This window comes from Mustela lutreola, chromosome 14 (genome assembly GCF_030435805.1).
Source record: "Mustela lutreola isolate mMusLut2 chromosome 14, mMusLut2.pri, whole genome shotgun sequence".
Classification (NCBI taxonomy): domain Eukaryota; kingdom Metazoa; phylum Chordata; class Mammalia; order Carnivora; family Mustelidae; genus Mustela; species Mustela lutreola.
The window spans coordinates 8,029,621-8,052,021 of NC_081303.1; the positions used below are offsets into that span (position 1 = coordinate 8,029,621).

Sequence of the window (22,401 nt, forward strand, 5' to 3'; positions counted from 1 at the left end):
CTAGAAGTTCTTCACATGCAGGGACCATATCTGCCAAGATGCTTTAAATCTAGCCGCGTCTGCTCAGTCACAGGAAACCGTTGGGCTCTTTGGGTTCCTCCTATGTTTTGACAATACTTTATGGCTTTAAAATGTTTCTCTCTCTCGGAAGGATTCAGCCACACAGCTAGCGCACAGAAGAGGCAGGTGGCGGTCAAAGCTCAGGCCAGGACGCATGAAAATAATAGCGCCGATAAGCAGAAGCAGCTCTTAACTGCTAAACTGTGCACCTGCTTTTCCTTCCTCACTTACTATAAATTCCAGTAAAGCGGCTGCCATGTTGGGTTTTGGAAGGTGAAAAAAAGAGAAATTCTCTTACACAGGTGTACAAACCACTATACTCTTACATTCAGTGTTTTCTGAACGGAGCCAATCCATTTTATCTTCTTTATGAATCCTTTATTACATCCTTAAAAGATATGTAAAATGTATACGAGAAGCCCACAGAGACGAGACTACCTCCCTCCAAAGAGGGCTTGCTATTCACTGGTCAGTATGTGAAATACCGGACCTGCATGAATAAAAATAATAAACAGATAAATAAATAAAGGAGCCAGGAGAGACGGGAAGCTCCCGCAGGCGCCACGGCCCCCGGTCCCTGTGGCCACGATCCCCTGTGGGTAAGATCCCAGAGGAAATGAAGGACATCAGACTCCCGATCATTCCACAGCAGCAGAATGAGGCCTGTCCACCCCCTTAGAAGAGCAGCGAGAAGGGTTGGCAACTGTTTATCCTTCCCCCATTCTCCTATTTCCAGTTTCATCCCCCAAACCCTATCCTCTTGCATTGCCTCAGGGGTTTGTTCTGTCTTTGGACACATGTGGCCTCATCCACACCCCTGACCAGCCCCATAGGCAGCCAATTCTTAAAACCACAGGGAGGGTTTCAAGAGTTCGAATGGACCAGAGATTACAGGATCCCTTAGAAATAAGCAAATGGGGGGGGCGCCTGGGTGGCTCAGTGGTTTAGGCCTCTGCCTTCAGCTCGTGATCTCAGGATCCTCGGATCGAGCCCCACATTGGACTCTCTGCTCAGCCAGGAGCCTGCTCCGCCCCACCCCCCGCCTGCCTCTCTGCCTACTTGCGATCTTGCTCTGTCAAATAAATAAATAAAATCTTTAAAAAAAAAAAAAAAGAAAAGAAAGAAGCAGGTTTCCTACATCCCTTAGAAATAAGCAAATGGGATCACTGGATCCCTTAGAGGTAAGTTCACAGGATCGCTGGATCCCTTAGAGGTAAGTTCACAGGATCGCTGGATCCCTTAGGAATCAGCACACGGGCACGAAGGCGCTTTCAGATTTAATCTCAAGCAATCCTACTCAGTCTAGGAATCATAAAGCATGTAGGGATGTCCTTCAGCTTCTAATAATGTTTCGAAGATTTCTGTTTCAATAGCTAGAACTGATGTCGGTAGAGGGAAAATTAGGTCAAGGCAATGAGAAAAAGAACCCATCACTTCCTAAAACCCCTCAGGTTTGCCAAGTATTTATACCAGGAGAACAGTCACCCAGAAGACAACATGTTTCGACAACAAAATACCGACATTAACTTTGATCACAGTATTATTTACGAGCTATGAAGTCATACGGGACAGTTTAACCATGAATAGTGGCTAGAGAAGGAAGGAAATGAAGGAGACACAGAGACAATGCAAGTGTTCTCCAGGAAACGGAGCAACAAGCACATACACCCCCCGATCACATGAAGGTCTGAACGGTCTAGCGGCGGACACGGAGCCTGTTGTACCCACAATCCTGAATTCTAGAGACAGCTAAGGAGCGGGGGTTCTCGGGGTTCTGTGCCTGGGATCTGGACTTCCTCCAAGGGGCCCAGATTCGGTGCCTGTTCTGCCTTGTCACCACAGGAGGGAGCTGCTGCGTAACAAGGGCAGGGCTCTCCGGCTTCCGGAGCGGCGACCAGGTTTCATCCCCAGCTCCAGCTCCTGCTCCTGGAGGAGATGCTTCCAACCCGAAAAGAACGTGAGCAATCGGTGGTTCAAAATCAGCTTCCGAAGCCCCCGTCCAACGGACCCTGCTCTGGTGTTCACCTGCAAATACGTGCGCACACAGGGCAACGGCTATGGGCTTTTCTCCCCACACCTACTCGACTGTCAGATTGTATAAATCATTTGAAAGATGTTATTTCGATGAAGATAATCCAGGTCCACATCTCAGCATTAAGATCCTTGATTTTTTTAGCTAATGCCCTTGATCCCATGGAGCTCACTGGATTGACTTACCTGTGGATGGAAGCAACTGTAATCGGTCTTTGCCCGCCCAGTTCTTTAGACATAAATGATCGCCCCAAGTAAGAAACGTCGTCTCCCGAGGCAAATTGCCAAAGATGATTCCGTGATGGTAAATAAGCAGCTTAATGAAGTGAACTCTCCTTACTAACCCCGGGCCGGAGTCACATCTGTGCCCATTCCTTGTTTGGGTTCTTAAACACTCCTTAAAAGCAGCCATCAAGTTCAGCTCTCATTTGCCTGTAAGGAATTCAGCGCACGCCCATTTAGCAAAGTGATTATCCCCCAATTGGAGGCGACGAGGGAGAGGCTTCCGTGAGATCCCAAGAGGCATCGATCCGATCCTAGTGCGGGTCCCAGAGGGTGGGTCTAGACCCAGATCAGTGCGGGAACCTGTGATACACGGCACGTCTGCAAAGCTGGGTACAGGGTCTCCAGGTCAGGGGCAGGTGTAGCCAAAATGGGGACCAGGCGGAATGTGCAGTAGAAACAGAAATCCGCAAAGACGGCGGTGCTGGCTCTCCCGTTAGGTAAAGTTCCACTCTACCCCGGCTCACTGGTCAGGCCATGAGTGGAGCATTGTGGGGACGGAGGGGCCAGCTCTGCCCATGCCACCACGCTCCGAGGCAGGGACCCAACAGTCCAGGAATTCTAAATGGGAACCTGGCCTCCTAGGCTGTTACGAGGAAAGTCTCGTCCGGATAGAAGAATGGAACGTATCTTACCTAAGAGTGTATCAGCTTGACTTGGACGTTTCATATATTTAGAGGTATGAAACTTTGTCCCAGACCCCACCACCACCAACCCCACCTTTCTCCCTTACATCATTTTGCGAATCAAAGGTGTCTCTCGGTTTGGTTCTGTTCAGTAGCTCTAGGCTGGGCTTCTGTGCGGATGAGAATTTGTAGACACCACGGGAAGGCTTGGCTATTGAAGTTTAAATTAACTAAAATTAACAATGCAGTGCCTCCATGACCTCAGGCACATTTCCAAGGTCCCACAGTGTTAGAGGCTAGAGGCTACTGGGTTGGACAGAGCCCATCCAGAACATTCCACGCCCTGCAGGCCATGCTGCCCTAGAGAAGTTGGGGTTGACGCGACATGTGCGCAGTATGGGCACAAACCCCAATGCAGTCTGCACATTGGAATCCCAGTCTGGAGTGATCCTGGCTGTTCTTAAACATCTTAAATGCTATCACTTGTTTGGGGACCGTCTAAATCAGAGGTCTCAAACAGGCCACCTGTGGAATGAAGATCTTTGGTTTCTGTCATACTGTAAACACAGTGAAATTAGTTTCCAACATTTAAAAAATGAGAACTCATTAAAATCTAGTTTTTTGGGTTTTTTGGTTTGTTTCTCTTGAAAACATCAGAAGATCTGGCCCCTCCCAGCCTCCAATCCCACGTGGAACACAGACCCGGAGCCAAGAGCCTGCTGTCCCTTCCAAGGGAGCCCGTGACTTCAGCTGACCAACGTCCCCACTGGCCACTGCGGTCAAGGTCTTGGCTGTCTAATTCCTGCCATAAATGCGTTTGAATGGGGACAGTAATAACATCCGAGTGTTGCAGAAAAGGAAGTATCTGTAATAAAACACCATAAAGACGCCCAGAACACTCTTGCTTATTTTTTCTGCACATACTTAAATAAATAAATTCCACTCACTCAACCAAAAGCACTCTACGATCTATAGAAACGGGATTAGTGAATTATGGCAGAAGTGCACTTCGTGATTTCCAGTAACATCCCAGGCTTTCACAAGTCATACGGGGGGGGGGGGGACAAGAAGAGGGGACTCCTTCCTCCCTTGTCCACTGCCCGTTCCTCCGCAAAGAAACACACATATGCACACACACAACATACAATATATGCGCACATATACACATACAGCACACACATATACAACATGCGCAACACGCATGTATACACATCACACAGGTATCAGAGCACACTCACATACACAATACACACAATAAACATGTACACACAACACACACATATACCACACACACATATATATACGCCACACATATCTATACACACCACAGACACATACATAGCCCCCCCCACACACACACACAAAGCTGAGTCCCTCGGGTACAGTGAGGCTCTACAAAGATCTAGTTATACATAAATAAAAATGAGCCTACGTCTGAATAAGATTTTAAATAATATTTGGGAGCCTAATGGAAAAACATCTCAATCACACACAAATCTCTTCGTTCAAAAATCTAGCCTCATACTCATGAACTTGCACCTGTTTAAACCGAAGCTCCGGGAAGAAGCCCTGCCCTGTGCAGTGCCAGCACGGAGCCGTATTCAGTTCTCTGGAAATGTCTGGTTAACGGGGTCTGAGCCCCCTTGGGGGGAACGGAACATTGCCTTAGAAATCCCAGGTCTCTGCTAACTCCTCCTTCAGCCTAATGGAATGACAGTAATTTATTCCACAGAAGTCGCGGAAGGCCTCCTATGTGCTGGGCCTCTGCCGGCGTCTCATTTTAGAAACGCAGCTGTTTATTCTCCAAATCACAGGTCACGCACTTAGGAAAAGAGCCACAGTCGGTCAGAAGGACTGGATTCTCCAGCCGCACTGCCTTTAAAAAACAACTGTATACGCACAAAACAATACTATAATGTGTGCGTATCACAGCTATTACACGTTTTCCAGATCTATGGTATCTACTATAACAAACGGTCACCGTGCCATCTGGATACTCTCCTGCATTATGTCCCCTATTCCGGAACCTTCCCTTACCTCCTGGTCCCCACAGACACCTGGCTCCCCCGGGGGCCCCGCCCCCATCCTCTCTAGGCAAAGTTGTCTTCCTCTCGGTCCCTGGGCCGAGGGTCGAGGAAGGCAGGAGACATCCTCCCGCCCCTCCCGCCCCCTCCCTGCCCCTCGGAAACCATGTGTTCTCTCTCCCTTCTCCCAAAAAAGGCTCCAGCCCCAATCTCACGCCATCAGACGAGATCGCCCAATAGGTGTCTCAAGGGCCCCGCTGTCCGCTGACCCCCGGGTCGGCTGTCTTCTCCCTTCTCTCCGCGATGATGTCTCCGTCGCTGCTTGGGGTTTAATGACGGACGCGTCGTCTCACTGTAAGAGAACCTCCCGGGGCTGTGCGATCTCATTGCCTGGAACCATCCCTCTCAACAGTCCCCACTCGGCCTCAGCCACCGGCTCCCATGTCACCACCAGCAGCCTCTACTTTTCCCTCTCTCTCTCTCTGCCAGTGATTCTTCACCTCCCCCACCCCAACTCCCGCGGAGGATCCTCCCCGCGAGGATCAGCGACCCATGGATCACAGAGCCTGACACCACGTCTCAGCCCCGAGGTCTCCTCCTCCACACCACCAGCGGGAAATCAAAACCAAGCGGGGTGACCTCAGGCTCCCACGCGCCCTCTCGTCCGTGCCCTTCTTGTCCTGCCTCCTCGCGTCTGCTTGTCCCCCAGCACTGGACACCTGCCACCGTCCCGTCTCCCCTCCTGCCCTGCGCAGCAAGGCCAACCTCCGCTCACGCCTGCATGTCCATGGGATCCCCGGGCCTCCCGAGCACCGGTCTCCACGCCGCCAGCTCGGCCACCCGCTCCTCTCCGAGGGCCGCTGCACATGTCTCGCCTCTCTCCCAACTGCCCACACCGTCTGGCCCCTTCGCACGCTCAGCTTCGGACCCTTGGTCTTCCCGCACGTCTGCAGACCCCCGGGCTCCCACTCACCCTCTCCCGCAGGCACCCAGGGAGAAAGCGCCCTGAGGCTATTTAAAGGCAGCCCCTCTCGGGGTCCCTCGAGGGCTTCTCATCTGGCATTCCCCCCTTGTCTACAAGAAAGAGTCCATTTGTTTGCTCTACACCAAATCACTCCCATCGGCGCACGGAAGCTACGAACGCCTCCCACTCCCAGAGGAACAACAAGACCTTCTCTGCTCGCCATTTCCTCACCAGCCGCCTCGTCATTTCTTTACTTCCTGCAGTGAAACCTGGAAAGCATGACCTATGCTGGGTCTGCCGTCCCCTGACACGGCCCATGACCCCCCTGCCCCCTGCCCCTGTCACCCGACCTAATGTCCACACTTAGGTCTAATCACACCTGAGCCTCGAAAGCCTTCGCCCAGCCTCTGAGGACCTCAAAGCTCCTGATTTTCTGTCTACTTCCCTGGCTGCTGTTCCTTCTTTGTCTACGTGTGGGTCCTTGGCCCAAGCTCTTGATTTTGCAACGCCTCTGGGGTCGGTCCTCCATTTCCTGTCCCTCTACCTTCTAGCCCCATAGCTTTAAGTAGCAATTAAGCGCCAGCGACTCTCACACGACATCACCGGCACCAACCTCCTTTGCTTGCTCCAGACTTGTCCATCCAAGTCGATGCAACAATGCCACGGGGACGTCCAAGAGGATCCCGAAATCAACCGGACCAACCTGAGCATGGCTCCGGCTGTCCCAACCTCCACTTCCCTGAAATATTGTTCGCCCACAGCCTTCTTCATCTCGATGATGGCAACTCGGTCCCTCGGTCCTTGCAGGCCACACACTTTGGAATCACACTCACCGCAAGGCTACAATGATTTTTTTTTTTTTTTTTTTTTTTTACCAAATGGTCCAGCACTTCCACTCCTATGTAGATCCGCAAAAGAACGGGCAACAGATGTTCGGACAAATGCCCATATTCAAGTATTTGTGGCAAGCCCATTGCAAGAGCTACAAAAGCAGAAATGATGTGACGTCCAACCCGTGAGCCAGTGGGTCAACGACATGTGGCAGGGCGGTACAATGAGCTGCTGCCCAGCCGTCGGGGGATGAAGCGTTACCACCAGCCACAGCATCGCTGAAGCCTGAAAATGCAGAGTGAGTGAAAGAAGCCAGACAGCACACAGTACCTGTTACAGGATTCCCCTCACACCGAGTATGCAGAAGAGGGAAATCTTGACACAGAGAGGAGGTTAGTGGCTGCAGGGGCTTGGCCAAGTAGAGGATGAAGTGAGGCTGTTTTGTTTTTGTTTTATTTTGAGGATTGGGGGGGAGAAAGAGAGAGCCTGAGAGGCAGGGATGGGGAGAGGCAGAGGGAGAAGCAGGCTCCCCGCCGAGCAGGGGGCCGGACGCGGGGCTCGATCCCAGGACGCTGAGATCATGACGCGAGCTGAAGGCAGAAGCTTCACCAACTGAGCCCCCGAGGTGCTCCAGAGAGGCTGTGTGATGGGGACAGAGGTGGTGACTGCCCAATGCCAGGAAGGCCTTGAGCGCCACTGGACTGTGTGCTTAGAAATGGCTCCTTTTAGGTTCTGTGAATTTCATGTCAATTAAAGACCAAAAAAGGGAGAAACACCCTTAACGCCTTTCTTTCTCTGATGCTCCTAATTTAATCTATAAGAAACTCATCTGGGTCCGCTTTCCAAACACCTCCAGAATGGGACCACTCCTCCCCTTGACCCTGCAATCTCTCTGGTCAAGGTCAACACCATCTCTCTTTGGAGGACTGTGGTCACTGCCCCACCCCACCCCGTGCCCCTGCTGCCCCTCCAATCTGCTCTCAACACAGCCAGGCCGAGTGTGTCACCTGCCGACTGCGACCCTGCAAGGGCGTCCCATTTACCGCTCAAGCCAACCTTCCAACAGTCCAGGGGCTCCGCGTGACCCCGTCTCCGGGACCATCCCTCCTCGTCATGTCCACCTTGGCTCTCCCACCTGCTCCCTCCAGCGCAGCCACACTGCCCCCCGGCCCAGTCTTCAGTGACGCCAGGCACATCCCACCACCGGCTTCTCTGCCCTGATGGTCTCTCCCACCTGGAAACCACTGGGCGAATTCCCTTATCTCCTGCAAGGCTTGGCCCAATCTCACCTTATCAAAGATGCCTTTTTACCCTAATTTTACTTATAGCCATGCATTTTTCTCTTCCAATATACTATATGATTGCAAAAAAAAAAAAAAAAAGTGTCTCTTAGTTAGGGCGTAAACTCCATGAAGGGAAAAACTTGCACCTATTTTGTTCCCCAGTGCATCTCAGGCATCCAGAACGGTGCCTGGCACATGGCAGGTCAGAAATGTTCAATGAATTGGATAGATCTTCAAACTATAAAGAAATGAATGATAAATGAAGGGGCATGTGCACCCCAATGTTTATAGCAGCAATGTCCACACTAGCCAAACTATGGAAAAGAGCCCAGATGTCCACTGACGGATGAATGGATAAAGATGTGGCGTATATATATATATACACATATATATATGTATACACACACACACACACACACACACACACACAGTGGAATACTATGCAGCCATCAACAAATGAAATCTTGCAATGATGTGGATGGAACTAGAGGGTATTATGTCAAGCGAAATAAGTCCATGAAGAGAAAGACAATCATCACATGATCTCACTGATACGCGTATTTAAGATGCAAAGCAGAAGATCAGAGAGGAAGGAAGGGAAAAATAAAACAAAACAAAACCAAAGAGAGAGAGAGACAACATAAGAGACTCTAAATCATAGGAAACAAACTGAGGGTTGCTGGGGGGAAGGAGGTGGGAAGAATGGGGTGGCTGGGTGATGGACATCGGGGAGGGTATGAGTTGTAGGGAATATGGGGTATTATATAAGACTAATGAATCACAGACCTATTCCCCTGAAACAAATAATATATTACCGTTAATTAGTTGAATAGAAAAAAAAAAAAAAAAAAAAACTGAAGGAGACGGAGATTCTGAGCTAGAAAGAGGTGTGGGCAGAACGACACCACTGGCCAGGTCCCCTGCGCTGGGCATTTCAATCTTCCCTGAGGGCTCAATTCTGCTTTATGACCCCATACCCTTGCTCAGCTCTTCTCCACAGCTCTCAAGTCCCTCCCCAGTCATTTCGAGGCAGCAGGTGCATTTATCCTGTGAGGTCTGGCCCACCGTCACTTCCTCTAGGAAGCCTTCCCCGATTCCTCGACAGTCCCTCCTTCCTCTGTGCACCCATGGCCCCTGGGCTGACCTCAACCTTCTCACCCTGGACTGCAACCGGCTTTGAGGTGTTTGTCTCCCACACAGACTCTGAGCTCCTCAGGGATAGAGACTGTTTTATTTTTCTCTTTATCTATAGCAGGTAGAAGAGGGGTTGGCATAGGACTCAGTATGTTTTTTTTTAAAAAACAACAACAAAGAATTGATCATAAAGATATTTACCAAATTGACAATAGTGATTGTCAGTGGGAAATGAGGAAGAGAAGTGAAATTAGGAATAGATAACAAGAGACTTACTTCATCTTCACATGGAATATTTTGTTTATTTATTTTTTATGTTTTTAAAAGCTTTTATTTATTTATTTATTTTTCAGAGACAGAGAGCGAGCGTACAAGCAGGGAGAACAGCAGACAGAGGAAGCAGGCTCCCTGCCGACCAGAGAGCCCGATGCGGGGCTCGATCCTAGGACCCCGGGATCGTGACCTGAGCCGAAGGCAGACGCTTAACCCACTGAGTCACCCAGGCACTCTGTTTTGTTCCTTTCAGTTAAAAACGATGACGTGTTCATCAGTTTCACAAAATCTTAATACTTGTCCATTATGGATAATCTGTGAGCACTGGTTACAGGATTCTGTGCACTGTTTGGTATGGCTGAAATTTCTCAAAATTTTAAAGCAAGTAAGGGGAAAAAAATAAAAAAACAACTTTAACCATTTTTGTAGATAAGAATTCTTTGCTCTTCCCAAAAGAACATGGCAGTCCTCTTGAAATGTCTGCAACAATGTCTTTTTTCACTAAATGTAGTCGTTGGGCAATTGCCCGATCCAGCAGAGAAAGGAACGAGGAATAGGATTGTCACTGACTTCACCTCCACACTGTGTGATGCTAGGGGACCACCCAAGAGCAGAGCCCGCATCCCTCCGGCACCCTCACGGACATTACCTCCAGAACCCACCAGGTGGCGCTCTGAGGGGGGCGTCACCACCACAGAGCAAGGGCTGACCAGTGACCCCAAAAGAACGCCCTTCTCCCAAAGGCCCTCCTTCGGAGAGTTTTAAAGCTTTAAAGTTTTAAAGCTTCTCCAGCATATCTGTGATTTCAGTGCTCATGCTTAGGTCTAGAGCTCCGAGGAGAGCCCCCTGCCCGAGTTTCCCCACTGGTCCCCTTCCAGGCAGTAACCCGATGTGGCACAGCCCTACAACCTCCAGACAAAACTAAAATGTATTTATTTTGGAAAATAGAACTCAGTCATCCACTCGTTTCCTTTTCCAACATTTCACAGCAAAACAAAGGTTGTATTGCCAAGAGTTATAAAATTAGAGAGGAAATGAAAATCTGTTATTTTCATAATAAGGTCTTTCCACTTAGCCAAAGTATTTTTGAGTTCCAAAACAACTCCTATCCCCAAATGGTTGAGTTTTCATAGTGCCTTACTGATTTTAAGCATTTGTCGTGGGCTCTAACTTAACCAGACTTTAAGCACGGCAATTTTTAAGTGATGGAGGAAACTACTGGATATAACCTTTCCGACATTTTATTAGATCAATATCCAATAAGCCTACAAACTATATGTAATATGTTCATAAGATCCTGAGCAGATAGGTAAGATGTCCTTACTTTTCACTGTAAACGTGATAGAAGCTGTAGTAATATTCATATATTTAGAGGCATAGAAAATGAATACGGTCATCTTTTATCTTCCACCCCACTCTGGCCCAAGCCATAAATCATTTAAATTCCTGTTAGTTTTTGCAGACTTTTTAAAAAAAGATTTACCTATTTATTTGAGAGATAGAGAGCATACGCAGTGGGCGGGGCAGAGGGACAGGGAGAGAGAGAGTCCCAAGCAGACTCCCAGCCTGCTGAGCGCGGAGTCCTACACGGGGCTTGATCCCACGACCCCCAGACCATGACCTGAGCCAAAAATCAAAAGTCAGATGCTCACCCCACTGAGCCACCCACGTGCCGCAGACTTTTCCAAGCATAATTTTATTTTTTCTTTTACTGAGTGGGATTTCACCATACATGCTGTTCTGAAAGATTCTCGTAATGACCTCACATTTTTACAGCGGAACACGCGGGTCAGAATATTTATTCTCCTTGCGGCTGAATGGTATTTTTCAGAGAAAAAAAATAAATAAGTAAGCAGCAGCAACAATAATAGTACTAGGAAACACTTCCGTGGGACTCACTGTGTGTCAGACTCAGCACACTCTGAGGTCTGGAGTCAGTCACTAACGGCGGCCTTCTGCAAGAGGGGCTTTTTGTTATAGTGTTATCCCCCCTACAGATGACAAGACCGAGGCAGAGGCGAGCAAGAACTTGCTCAGGGTCTCACAGCTACTAAGAGGTGCAGCCATCGTTCAAACTCAGCCCATCTGCTTCCAAAGACCACGGTCTCCGCCAGCACACAACGCTGATCACACTATAAACTACTTCCCAGCAGTGTCCCTGGACAAGGACTTTTAGATCATTTTCTTACTAAGTTATTTTATTTGTTGTTATTCTGTTCAGTTACCCACTGCACAGTACGCCATTAGTTTTCTGATGTAGGGTTCCATGATTTATTAGTTGCGTATAACTTACTATTTTAAACAGGAGCCACAGTAACTATCCTCAGAAACAGGTTACCACTATTTCCCAAAGACTCATTTTTTTTTTTTCCTAGAAGCGGGGCTGCTTGTACAGGTACTTCCAGTTTCGGTAGGTGATGCCAGGCTGAACCGTAGAAAAGCTTCATCGACCTCCATTCCCCCCAGACAATGCTGTAGGCTTGACCACCCGCCCCCCGATGCCCCTGGACCTTCTCAGTCATCCCCCTCTTCCCATAAGCGGAAAAACACTGCACAGAGTCGTGGTGTTGCTCGAATCTGCAGGGCCCCGATCACCTGTGAGCCTGAGCAGCATTTCCCATCAGTATGGCCAGCAGTATGGCCCATCTGTATTTTCTGATCTCTGAATTTTACCTTCTCGTGCTTTGGCCCATGAGTTGGAGTTGCCTTTTCTTATGGATTTGGAGAGGCTCTTTACATGTCCCCCAAACACACACACCGTTTCCACCTCGGTGAACGCACGCTGACTCTGCTGGGACCCCCAACTAGCCCTCAGAGTCGGTGTCCCCGAGTCAGAAGAGGCTCCTGGCTCAGGTCCAGCGGCTGAGAACAGCTCACGAAATCACACTTGCTTCCCCAAAGCAAAGTCCTCGGTGTAGCAGGGACACAAGGAAGTTTACCCGAGGCTACGGCTCACGACCCTCCATGTAAAATGACCATCTTTAGCGGTAAACAGTGCATCGAGCCCCCGTGATACCTTAGGAGAACAAAGAAGGTGGGTGCCCAGAACATCCTGGGAGGTGGGTTTGGAGGGCTAGAGAACGGGACTGGCCTGGGTTTGAACTTGGAGCCATCACTCACTGGCTGAGCAGCCAATCTCCCCCAGCCGCCAAGCCTCCATAGACGAAATCCCCAGGAGGGAGTTATAGGACGTAAGGACAAAGTCTATAAAACTTACTATTATTGCTGTTAATAACATTAATATTATTGATGGTGGCGAAGGAGAGGCAAACGTTCTCATCTGCCAAACGTGACTGACAATGACCGGCTTCTCTAGCTTATTGGGTATGGATCAAACTAGGTCATCTTGTTAAAACTCACCTCTACCTCCATGGACCCAATGAGTAAGAAATCAATATTCCCTCTCTGCCCTTCTCTGCCCACGTCCAGGAGTCCCAGCTGTGCTCGGGAGACCGACCCGGCCTGCTCCTGTCTTACCGTGCTAGTCCCAGACGCCCCCTCCGAGGTTTTAGCAGGCTCCCCTGCCACCAGCCTTTGTCTGAGACAACGTGGCCAAGGTCCCTGGCACTGAGAGCCACGCAGATGCCCTTCCAAGCCATGGTGGTTTCCAGGCAGCATGGTCCTCCAATCGCCGTCCCTGCAGAGGACTAAGGGCTTGCTGGTGGAGCTTGCCTGGGCTGTCAATTCTTCATCTCCTCCGATGCATCCCCTTCCCAGACTGCTGGCTGTGGGCCCCACTCACCGCCCCAAGAGCCTTTACCCTTTAGATCTCTCCATTCCCCCCTGCAGGTCCCCGCACCTTGCCCCAGCCCATGTCCTTTCTCCGCTGCAGACTGAAAGTTATTTTAGGAAAAAATAATGCCAGTCGCCCGAGGATACCTTTCACTGCCCCCCACTCAGATCTAGGGAGTTCCTGAAGATTCGGTCTTACAGGCAGCAGGAAGTGAAGCAGGTGATGGCCATGCCTGCGACTCACCTTGGAGCTCAGGAAGCTCATTCCTGAACAAAATGGGTCTAAAACACATGCCCTGCTTGGCTGGAACTGCCTGGTCCCCTGGTTCCTCCACGTCTAGGACCATAAACACTTCCCACGCACAATCAACGTTATCACTGGCTGGATTCCCAAAACGGAGTTTTTTTAGAAACTGTACCTGTTCTGGTGAGATCCATTAGGACAAAACGGGGTCCCGAACTTTGAAGGCAATCAAGTGTGTTACGTAACGGGCCGGCCAGAGGACGAGCACAATGATGGTTTTTTCTTCGTCTTCCCTCCCTTGGCCACCCCAGATCGTAGAGAAAGCCACGTGGCTTGATTAAGTCCGTGATGAGATGGAAGCTTGTGGAAATCCTTTACGCAGGGGCTCTCACAAATCATCTTGTTTGAAATCAAAGGGCTCTGGGAGACCAACCTGTTCGATTTCAACAACCCGCAAGATGACACATTTTCCTTGGTGTTGCGAAACTAAGCACCCTTGAACTTGAAGTGGCCGAAAAAGAAACAAGAGCACCGCTGCCTTGTTGGTGGACAGGCTCGTGCCCACACTGACGCTTTCAAAGAGGAGAAGATGGAGAGCGGAGCCCGCGCGCATTCCCGCTGCTGAACCGCCGGGGCCAGAGGAACGGCGATGTTGATGACTACAGGTGCAGGAGCCCCAAAACCTCACGATTTTTCTTCACCTCCCCTCCCTTAGCTACCCAGATCCAAAGATATCCCCTGATGGCTGGTGCGTAAGGAATATGCTTTGTTTGCCTGGATGTCTCCAGGTGTGTCTCAAGGAACCGGCCGCTGGTTCAACGTCACAGCAAGCTGGCAGAGCACCCCTGTGAGTCCGGAGATGAATTCCAGAACTCTCCGCAAAGTCGGGCTCCGTGGCCAAATGGTGGACAAGGTGTAGGGGTACAGGGGTGTCGGACTGAAAATAAAACATTGTGTTGACCTACAGTCAAAACGTGAAGCTCTTCCAAGCTGCACAGCCGGAACCAATGTAACATTGTGTGTCAGCTCTACTTGAAGAAAGGAAGAAAGGAAAGAAAAACAAAAACCAAGAAAGAAAAGGAAAACGGGAAGCTCCCCTAGTGGAGATTCCCCGTTGGACATGGTTTAGTCTATTAAATGCAGGAGTCTAGTTCCGTAAGAGCCATCAGTGACTGATCAAAGGACTGAATCTTGTAACCAATACCCGGCAAAAGAAAGGTAAATAAACCATATATACCACGTCTATATTATGCATACATAATGTATATAGACACGGTAAGCCTGAAACATTTTCTTTTTCCTGGTTAAAAGTCTCAATTCACTTCTTCATGTATATGCGTTCCTAACACAGATGAATCTCAAATTACGGACCCCAACCAACAAATGACTTGGACGGGACCCAAGATAAAAGTTCAGGTCTGACGACTCTTTAAAACAGTGGAATTCTCTGAGTTTTAAAGAAGAGTTTAAAAGAGAAATTCAGAGAGAGAGATGTTTTATTTTATTTCCGTAATCTCCAAATGTCTTGAGATCTGAAATGAACAAGAAGAGAATCAAAAAAAGAGAAAAGAGACAGAAGACAACATTAAAACAAAAACAAAACCCAAAAAACAGAGTAATAATACTCAAGCGCAAGCTAAAACTGAAGTCTAAAAGTGCATTCAGGAGTACTCAGATGTTTCCTCAAAGCCCCCAAAGGATATTTCAATGAGCAGTAGTACATTCCCTGCTGTTGGAATTCCCAAGTCTAGGTTTAAAGAGTAAGATATCCTCCTTTTGGGTTAAAAATAACAAAAAAATGGTATAGGAATTTATTATTTTAAGACATTTTTTATTTGTCAAAGAGGGAGAAAGAAAGCATGAGCAGGGGAGGGACAGAGGGAGAAGCAGGCTCCCTGCCAAGCTAGGACCTGAGGTGGGACTCGATCGCTGGGCCCTGTGATCATGATGTGAGCCAAAGGCAGACGCTAAAGCAACTGAGCCACCCAGGCACCCCTGGTACAACAATTTAAAACAAGTAAGTAGAGAGAAGTAGAACTGGGAACACAAAGACAGTGTAGTCCACGCTCCACTCCAACAGAATGTGCAGGATACCCCGGGGTAAGATGCAATGCTGGCTCCCTTTTGGTCCAATTTCCAAATGGGAATGGTACGCACTCCCTCACGGGGGACCAAAGTGAAGATAAAAAAGATGGTATGCAGAGCAAAGAACGGGCAGGGCTGCTATTACAGTGGTTAGCTGTGATCCTGATGCTAGTAGAAAAAAAATTATTTGGTTCGTATTTTCACTTTTATCAAATAACAGTGTAGACTGTTCCATAACATGGCATGGAGTCTACTGAAAGAGATAAAGATAAAGAGCATTTAAAAAAAAAAAAAAAAAAAAAAAAAGGTTTTCTCCCCAAAGGAAAATAATCTTGCAAAGTATACACAAGGAGGACTGTTCCTACAAGCGCTAGATTAGCTCTAATAATTAGGATCCCAGTAAGAACGACCAGAGTCTTCCTGGGAACTCCAAGGGAAGGAAATAAAAGATGGCCTGTGTGCATTAAAAGGATTCATGGGCCAACAGGAGCTGGTGTTTCATCCAAGTGCTGAGAAACACCTCTAGGAAGCAGGAAGAACTTGAAAGAGGCAACCACAGAAACTAACGCGTGAGCCTTGTTTTCCAAAACTGAGTTCCAACGACCGGGGAATGTTCCATTTCCCAAGACAGTAATTTTGCAGAGTGTAATTACCTCGAAATCTGCGGAGTTACAAATACAGCGAAGCCCAGCACCAAACGGACTGCTAACCCATGTGACGACCTCTTTATGATTTAGATCCTACCGACTAATTCCAAGGAGATGCTCCCTAGAATTAGCACCTTCGGGAAACTAAGTCAGAGCTAAGAAATGAATGAGACACAGGGCAGTCCTTCCTCCAGCCGCCACTGGCCACCTCCACCCGGATTCCTACAGAGCCTTGAAGAACTCACCCTCATCCCTAAAGCTGCTCCTCTTGCATGGTCTACACTCAAAGCCAACGACCACCATGCTCCCTGGACTCAAGCCAGAAACCAGAGCTGTGGCTCCCATCGCTTCCCCCTATTCAGTGTCAACAAGTCCCTTCCTGGATCCACTTCTTAAATCCTCTTCGGTTCGCTCCCTTTATCTCAATCTCCACTGCCAGGGTTTTAGTTTAGCTTCTCATGATCCCCGTCTAAAATTCTGCGGTAGAGTCCAGCAGGCTTCTAAGTTCTTCAACCTCCACGCCTGCTCTCTGCTCTAGCCCCAAAGCAACCTTCCACACACAGAAGCGGGGCAGGATGTTCCCCTGCTTAAAATCCTGTCGTGAGGGGCGCCTGGGGGACTCAGTCGGTTACGCACCCAGCTCTTGCTTTCAGCTCAGGTCATGATCTCAGGGTCACTGACGTTGAGCCCTGCGGCGGGCATGAAGCCTGCTTAAGATTCTCTCTCTCGGCGAGCCTGGGTGGCTCAGTGGGTTAAGCCTCAGCCTTCAGCTTAGGTCATGGTCCCAGGGTCCTGGGATCGAGCCCCGCATCGGACTCTACTCAGCAGGGCGCCTGCTTCCTCCTCTCTCTCTCTCTGCCTGTCTCTCTGCCTACTTGTAATCTCTGTCTGTCAAATAAATAAATAAAATCTTAAAAAAAACAAAAACAAAAAAGAAAAAGATTCTCTCTCTCTGCCCGTCCCGCCCATGTTGATAAAAAAGTTGGGTAATCCATCTTTTCTGGTGAGCCTGGTGGTGGGGATTACAGAGGGCACGTATTGCAGGGCAGCACTGGCTGTGGGGCATAAACAATGACTCTTGAAACACTGAAAACAAAAAATGAATAAAATTTTTAAAAAAAGATTCTCTTTCTCCCTCTGCCTCTACCTCTCCCCCAAAATAAAGAAGATAAAATAACAAAGTAAAATAATAAAATAAAATAATAAATTAAAATAAAATAAAATCCTGTAGCGAAGGCACAGACACTTTCCGGCCCAGGTCCTTCCTTGCCCTGCACATCCTCACGTCTGCAACTGGTCCTCTTTCGTTTAGACCCATGAACACCATTCTTGAAATACATCGTGCAGTTCCCACCACATCCACCAAACTCCTAATCATCTTCCAAAAGCCACACATGAGATCACCTTCCTCTCTGTCTTCTCCGCCTGCCGAGAGTCACTGTTACCTTCTCTGTGCGGCTCCTGTGGTTTGACAACCAGCGTGACACAGGGCATTGTCGATGTGTATTGGTGTACGACACCCCATAATCCACGAGCTCTCAGAGGGCGCCGCTGTTTCTTTGTGATCCCTGCGTCTCTCACATCTAACAAGTGGCTGGCCAAAATAATGCTCAAGAAATGAATGCAGAATTGCAAAGTGATGGCCCCTGAACTATGCCCACTGGGTGTCAAATAAGATTCCACCATGGGGCGCCTGAGTGGCTCAGTGGGTTGGGCCGCTGCCTTCGGCTCAGGTCATGATCTCAGGGTCCTGGGATCGAGTCCCACATCGGGCCCTCTGCTCAGCAGGGAGCATGCTTCCCTCTCTCTCTCTCTCTGCCTGACTCTCTGCCTACTTGTGATCTCTGTCTGTCAAATAAATAAATAAAAATCTTTAAAAAAAAAAAATATTCCACCATGAGGCTCAAGAAACAATCAGGCAAGCACAGAAAAAAAGAGAGAGAGAGAGAGAGAGAGAGAGAGGAAAGCAATAAAAGACTTCACGTTGATAGCAAATTTAAGTAGCTACCAACAATGTTTCACACAAAACCTGTAACCAAGTTTACCAAGAACCCATGTCCACCAGCCTCCTGCCCAAGGAAGTTGCCCGGAGCATCTTCAGCAGAGTAAACCAGACAGCAAGGAAACCGTCCCCCATGCTAGGACGGGCTGAACTGTACCTCAAACTCGCAGGCCCAACCCTACTCCCCAGAATGGGACCCTTTGGGAGGGAAGATCTCTAGAGAGGTGATTAAGTTAAAATGAGACCCATTAGGTCTGGTCCTAATCCCGTGCGCCGGAGATCTCAGGAGAGGAGGTCGGGGTGGGTGTTGCCAAGGTCACGAGTGTGCAGACGGCCGCCAAGCAAAAAGGCAGGAAGAGGAGGTTTTCCGTAAGCCCGAGAGGGAGGCCTGGAAACCACCCTCCTCTCCGAGCCCTTGACGGAAACCAACCCACCAACACCTTGATCTTGGGCTTCCAGGCCCCAGAAGGGCGAGAAAATACACGTCTGTGGTTTCAGCCACTCCGTCTCTGGCGATCTGTTCCGGCAGCCCTGCCCCAGAATGCTAGAACTGGAGATTTGGTAAGGAAGAGGGAAAACCTGGCGGTCAGGGGAACTCCCTTCCAGTACCGAAAAGGCTGGCAGGGAGAAAAAGGACTCAGTCAATTTTTCTACGATTCTTAAGCTCCCGCTGGGAATAAGGACTCCTCGCAGGACTCCTTACCTTTAGAGATAATCTAGTCCTGAAATTCTATGTCACTAAAAAGACATTCCTCTTAAGACATCTGATCACAGGTAGGACAAAAATGTGCTTCTTAGCAGCACAAATGCTTCCATGAAAGGTCAGTGTTTTCTCTGGTCCCCGATCTAAGCATCGCAGGAGGACAGAGATGGGGCCAGGTCCCGCCTGGAGTCGAAGCCACTTCTCTTTTCCTCCAGGTCCTTCCCCACAACACACAGATTTTCCTCTTCCACTGCCTGGGGTTCAGGGCGAAGGGCTTCCCGAAGAATCACAACCGTCCACTCGTGGGACGCGTACTGTGGAGGCACGGGGGAGGGAGCGGGAAGCGCAGAGCAAGACGCCCTCCCAGGAGGGAGCTAGGAGGCCCCGACCGGGACACCAGGTCAGGGCCCAAGACACAGGCCAGCACTGCTCCCGGGACCGTGTGGGGCCGGTGGCTTAACTGTGAGAGCAAAGGACACGTGACCAGGCTGACCGCGTGTGGCAGGGACAGGTCCGATCAGGAAAGCTGCCCTCCTGTATTCTGCACAACTTCTGGGCATAAGCAACATAGTTTGGGTCGGGCCGCTCTAAAAACAAAGGGAAGATCAGAGGCAAATGCCTCAAAAACTTTGGGGAGGCACGGAGTACAGCGACGTCCCCCCGGAGGGCAAGGAGGCCCCTTGCAGCGGAGCAGAGCGAGTGCCACCAGCGGCTGAGGAGTGAGGAGCTTGTCAGCCGAGGAGTTCAAGCAGTAGAGCACGGACAGTCTCGCGGGCACCGCGCTCACGGGTGGTCAAGGGACAGCGGCATGAACTCAACCTCAGGGGGATCTGTCGGACCACATGGGCAAGGCGGTACCACTACATATGGGGGCTATTGAAACGTGGTCTGAGCTCCCTCCGTCGCACAGGTGGACAGCACGGAGCTCTGGGTGTTGAGTTGTTAACACACATGTGTCCTTATGGTATCCACAGCTGGTGAGGTCTGGGAGCATTTACTATGCAAAACCCCTACATTAAGAACATGTTCTTTAAAGCACATTTCGAAGCATATCCTTATAAAAGCAACCCGGTAGAACGCCATTAAATCTGGGCACACTGCCAAATGGAACACGACAGAAGAATGGATCGGGAGACGTTCAAGGTCAGCCAGAGCACTTCCGACTAATCACCCCTGATGGGCTCTCAGGAAGGCTCCGACCCCCGAAGCCCAGATCCCCGGAGGAAAGCTTTGTCTTAGGAAGGCTTTCAGAGGCTTGCTGAAGACAACGCAGATCCAGGGAGAAACATGAATTATGTAGCCGCAGAGGGGCCCAGAAATCCAGAAAACTTCGGTTTATTTCAGAGAATACAGCAGGCTGGGAGAAAAGGCACAGGAATGGGAGCCAGGGATTGAGACCGTGCGACCGGTTTCTGCCAGCAGTTAGCGACCTGATTTTCCTTCCTACTTCTCTGTTTCCTCTAACGTCTGGCAGCGTTCACATCTAACTTACCGACCAACCAGTAACGTAAGGCTCCAATGAGAGAGGAGTCCTGTCCTGAACAGGTTCAAGCTCACAGAAATAAAAGGTATTCTTTATGAAGCTTGATCACCTCCCAAGATGTATCAAGCCCTATCTGTCCACAGGAAATTTACTAGGGCTTGTCAAATGGCACGGATGGCTAGACACGGGAGCCAATATAAAACACCGTATTCCTTTGTTCTCACGGAAGTGTTCACGAAAAAAACAAGGAGGGAATCATTATACCAGAAATAAGGAGAAAGTATCCAAAATAAAAAAAAAAGATGATATGAAAAGTTCTGCTATAGTAGTATTTACAGAAATGTAGACAATCTAATTGTCCAATAATAAAGGAGTCCTCGAAGAACTTACAGAACATTCACATGATAGAATGCTAAAGAGCCCCAAATAGACATTTTTCTGAAGAAGCTTTAATGAAAAGTAGTACACAAAACAGAGTATGTGGGATAAGATAAACCCTGCTAAAATTAAACTCGTAAAACTCCCTCTTCTGGCTCTGATGAGTTACTGTACCAGACTAGCTCTCCCACTGTTAAAAGGTAGAAAGCTGGACAACATGCACAAAAAATTTTTCAGACATTGGACAACAGGCAGCACATGAAATGAAGCAAGAAATGCAATGAGCCCAATCAATATATCAATATATAAAATCAATGTCAATTTATCAATATATAAAAATGAACAGTATTTTTACCCACAATGGACTACTGCATATAAAACAAGGAAAAATAGACAAATGCAATTAGAAATACAACTCATAGGACATAGGACCACTGAAACATACATGATAAATTTAACAAGATACACACGAGACCTGTCGACTTTAAAATACACTGCTAGAAGAAAGAAAATTTAAACAAATAGGGAATTTTACGATGTTCAGAGATTAGAGTGGATATTGAGATTTCAATTCCCCATAATACTATTTTATACATCCAGTGCAATTGGAATCAAAAAATCCCAACAGACTCTTTGTGGAAATTAGCAAGCTGATTCTAAAATGTATATAAAATGAAAATGACCTAGAACAGCCAGACTTATTATAAAATGGCAGAAGTCAAGACAGTGTAGGGTTAGCATAAGGATAGACCCAGATCAGTAAAACAACAAACAGAATGGGGTCCAGAAATAATAGATCAAAAAAATATGGCCAACTAATGTCTTTATAATAGTGGCAAGAAAAATCCATGGGGAATCCTGGATAACCCTTTTGAAAAATGAGTCTGGAGGGAACATAGCAAAATGGAAAAAAGAGTCTCTGACCCCATCTCATGTCATACAAAAAATTAACTCTAAATGAATTACGGACCTAAATCTTGAGAGCTAAATTCTAGAAATTTTAAGGAAAAAAAAAAAAAAAACACTGAAAATTATCTTTGCCACTTTGGAGAAGGCAAAGTAGTCTCAGAAAGGACATATATGGCACTAGCCCTCAGGGGACAAAGATAAATTGGGCATCATCAAAACTGAAAACCTTGCTCTACAAAAGACATCATTAAGAAAACGGCTACACACACCACAGATATGGAGAAAATACTTTTCCTACGCATAGCTGGCAAAAAGGTTTATTATCTAAATGCAGAAAGAGCTCTTAAAAATTAAAAAAAAGACAAAAGTCCATAAAAAATGTGTGAATGATTTTTTTTTTTTTTTTAGATTTCATTTTTTTATTTGACAGAGAGAGGAAACACAAACAGGGAGAGTGGGAGAGGGAGAAGCAGGCCTCCCGCTGAGCAGGGAGCCCCATACAGGGCTCCATTCTAGGACCCTGGGATCCTGACCTGAGCCCAAGGCAGATGCCTGTGACTGAGCCACCCAGGTGCCCCAAAAATGTGTGAAAGAGCTTAAAAGATATTTCACAAAAGTAAACACAAGAATGGTCAATAACCACATGAGAAGACGCTCAACAACGCTAGTCATTAGGCAAATACAAACTGACATCATGATGAAATGGTTGA

General features: G+C 48.2%; 1 protein-coding gene across 2 annotated transcripts in view; it reads right to left on the reverse strand.

The window, feature by feature from the left end:
• PLD5 (phospholipase D family member 5) overlaps nt 1-22,401 on the reverse strand; it is a 396,874-nt gene that overhangs the window by 338,765 nt on the left and 35,708 nt on the right. The gene's annotated exons all lie outside the window — the stretch shown is intronic.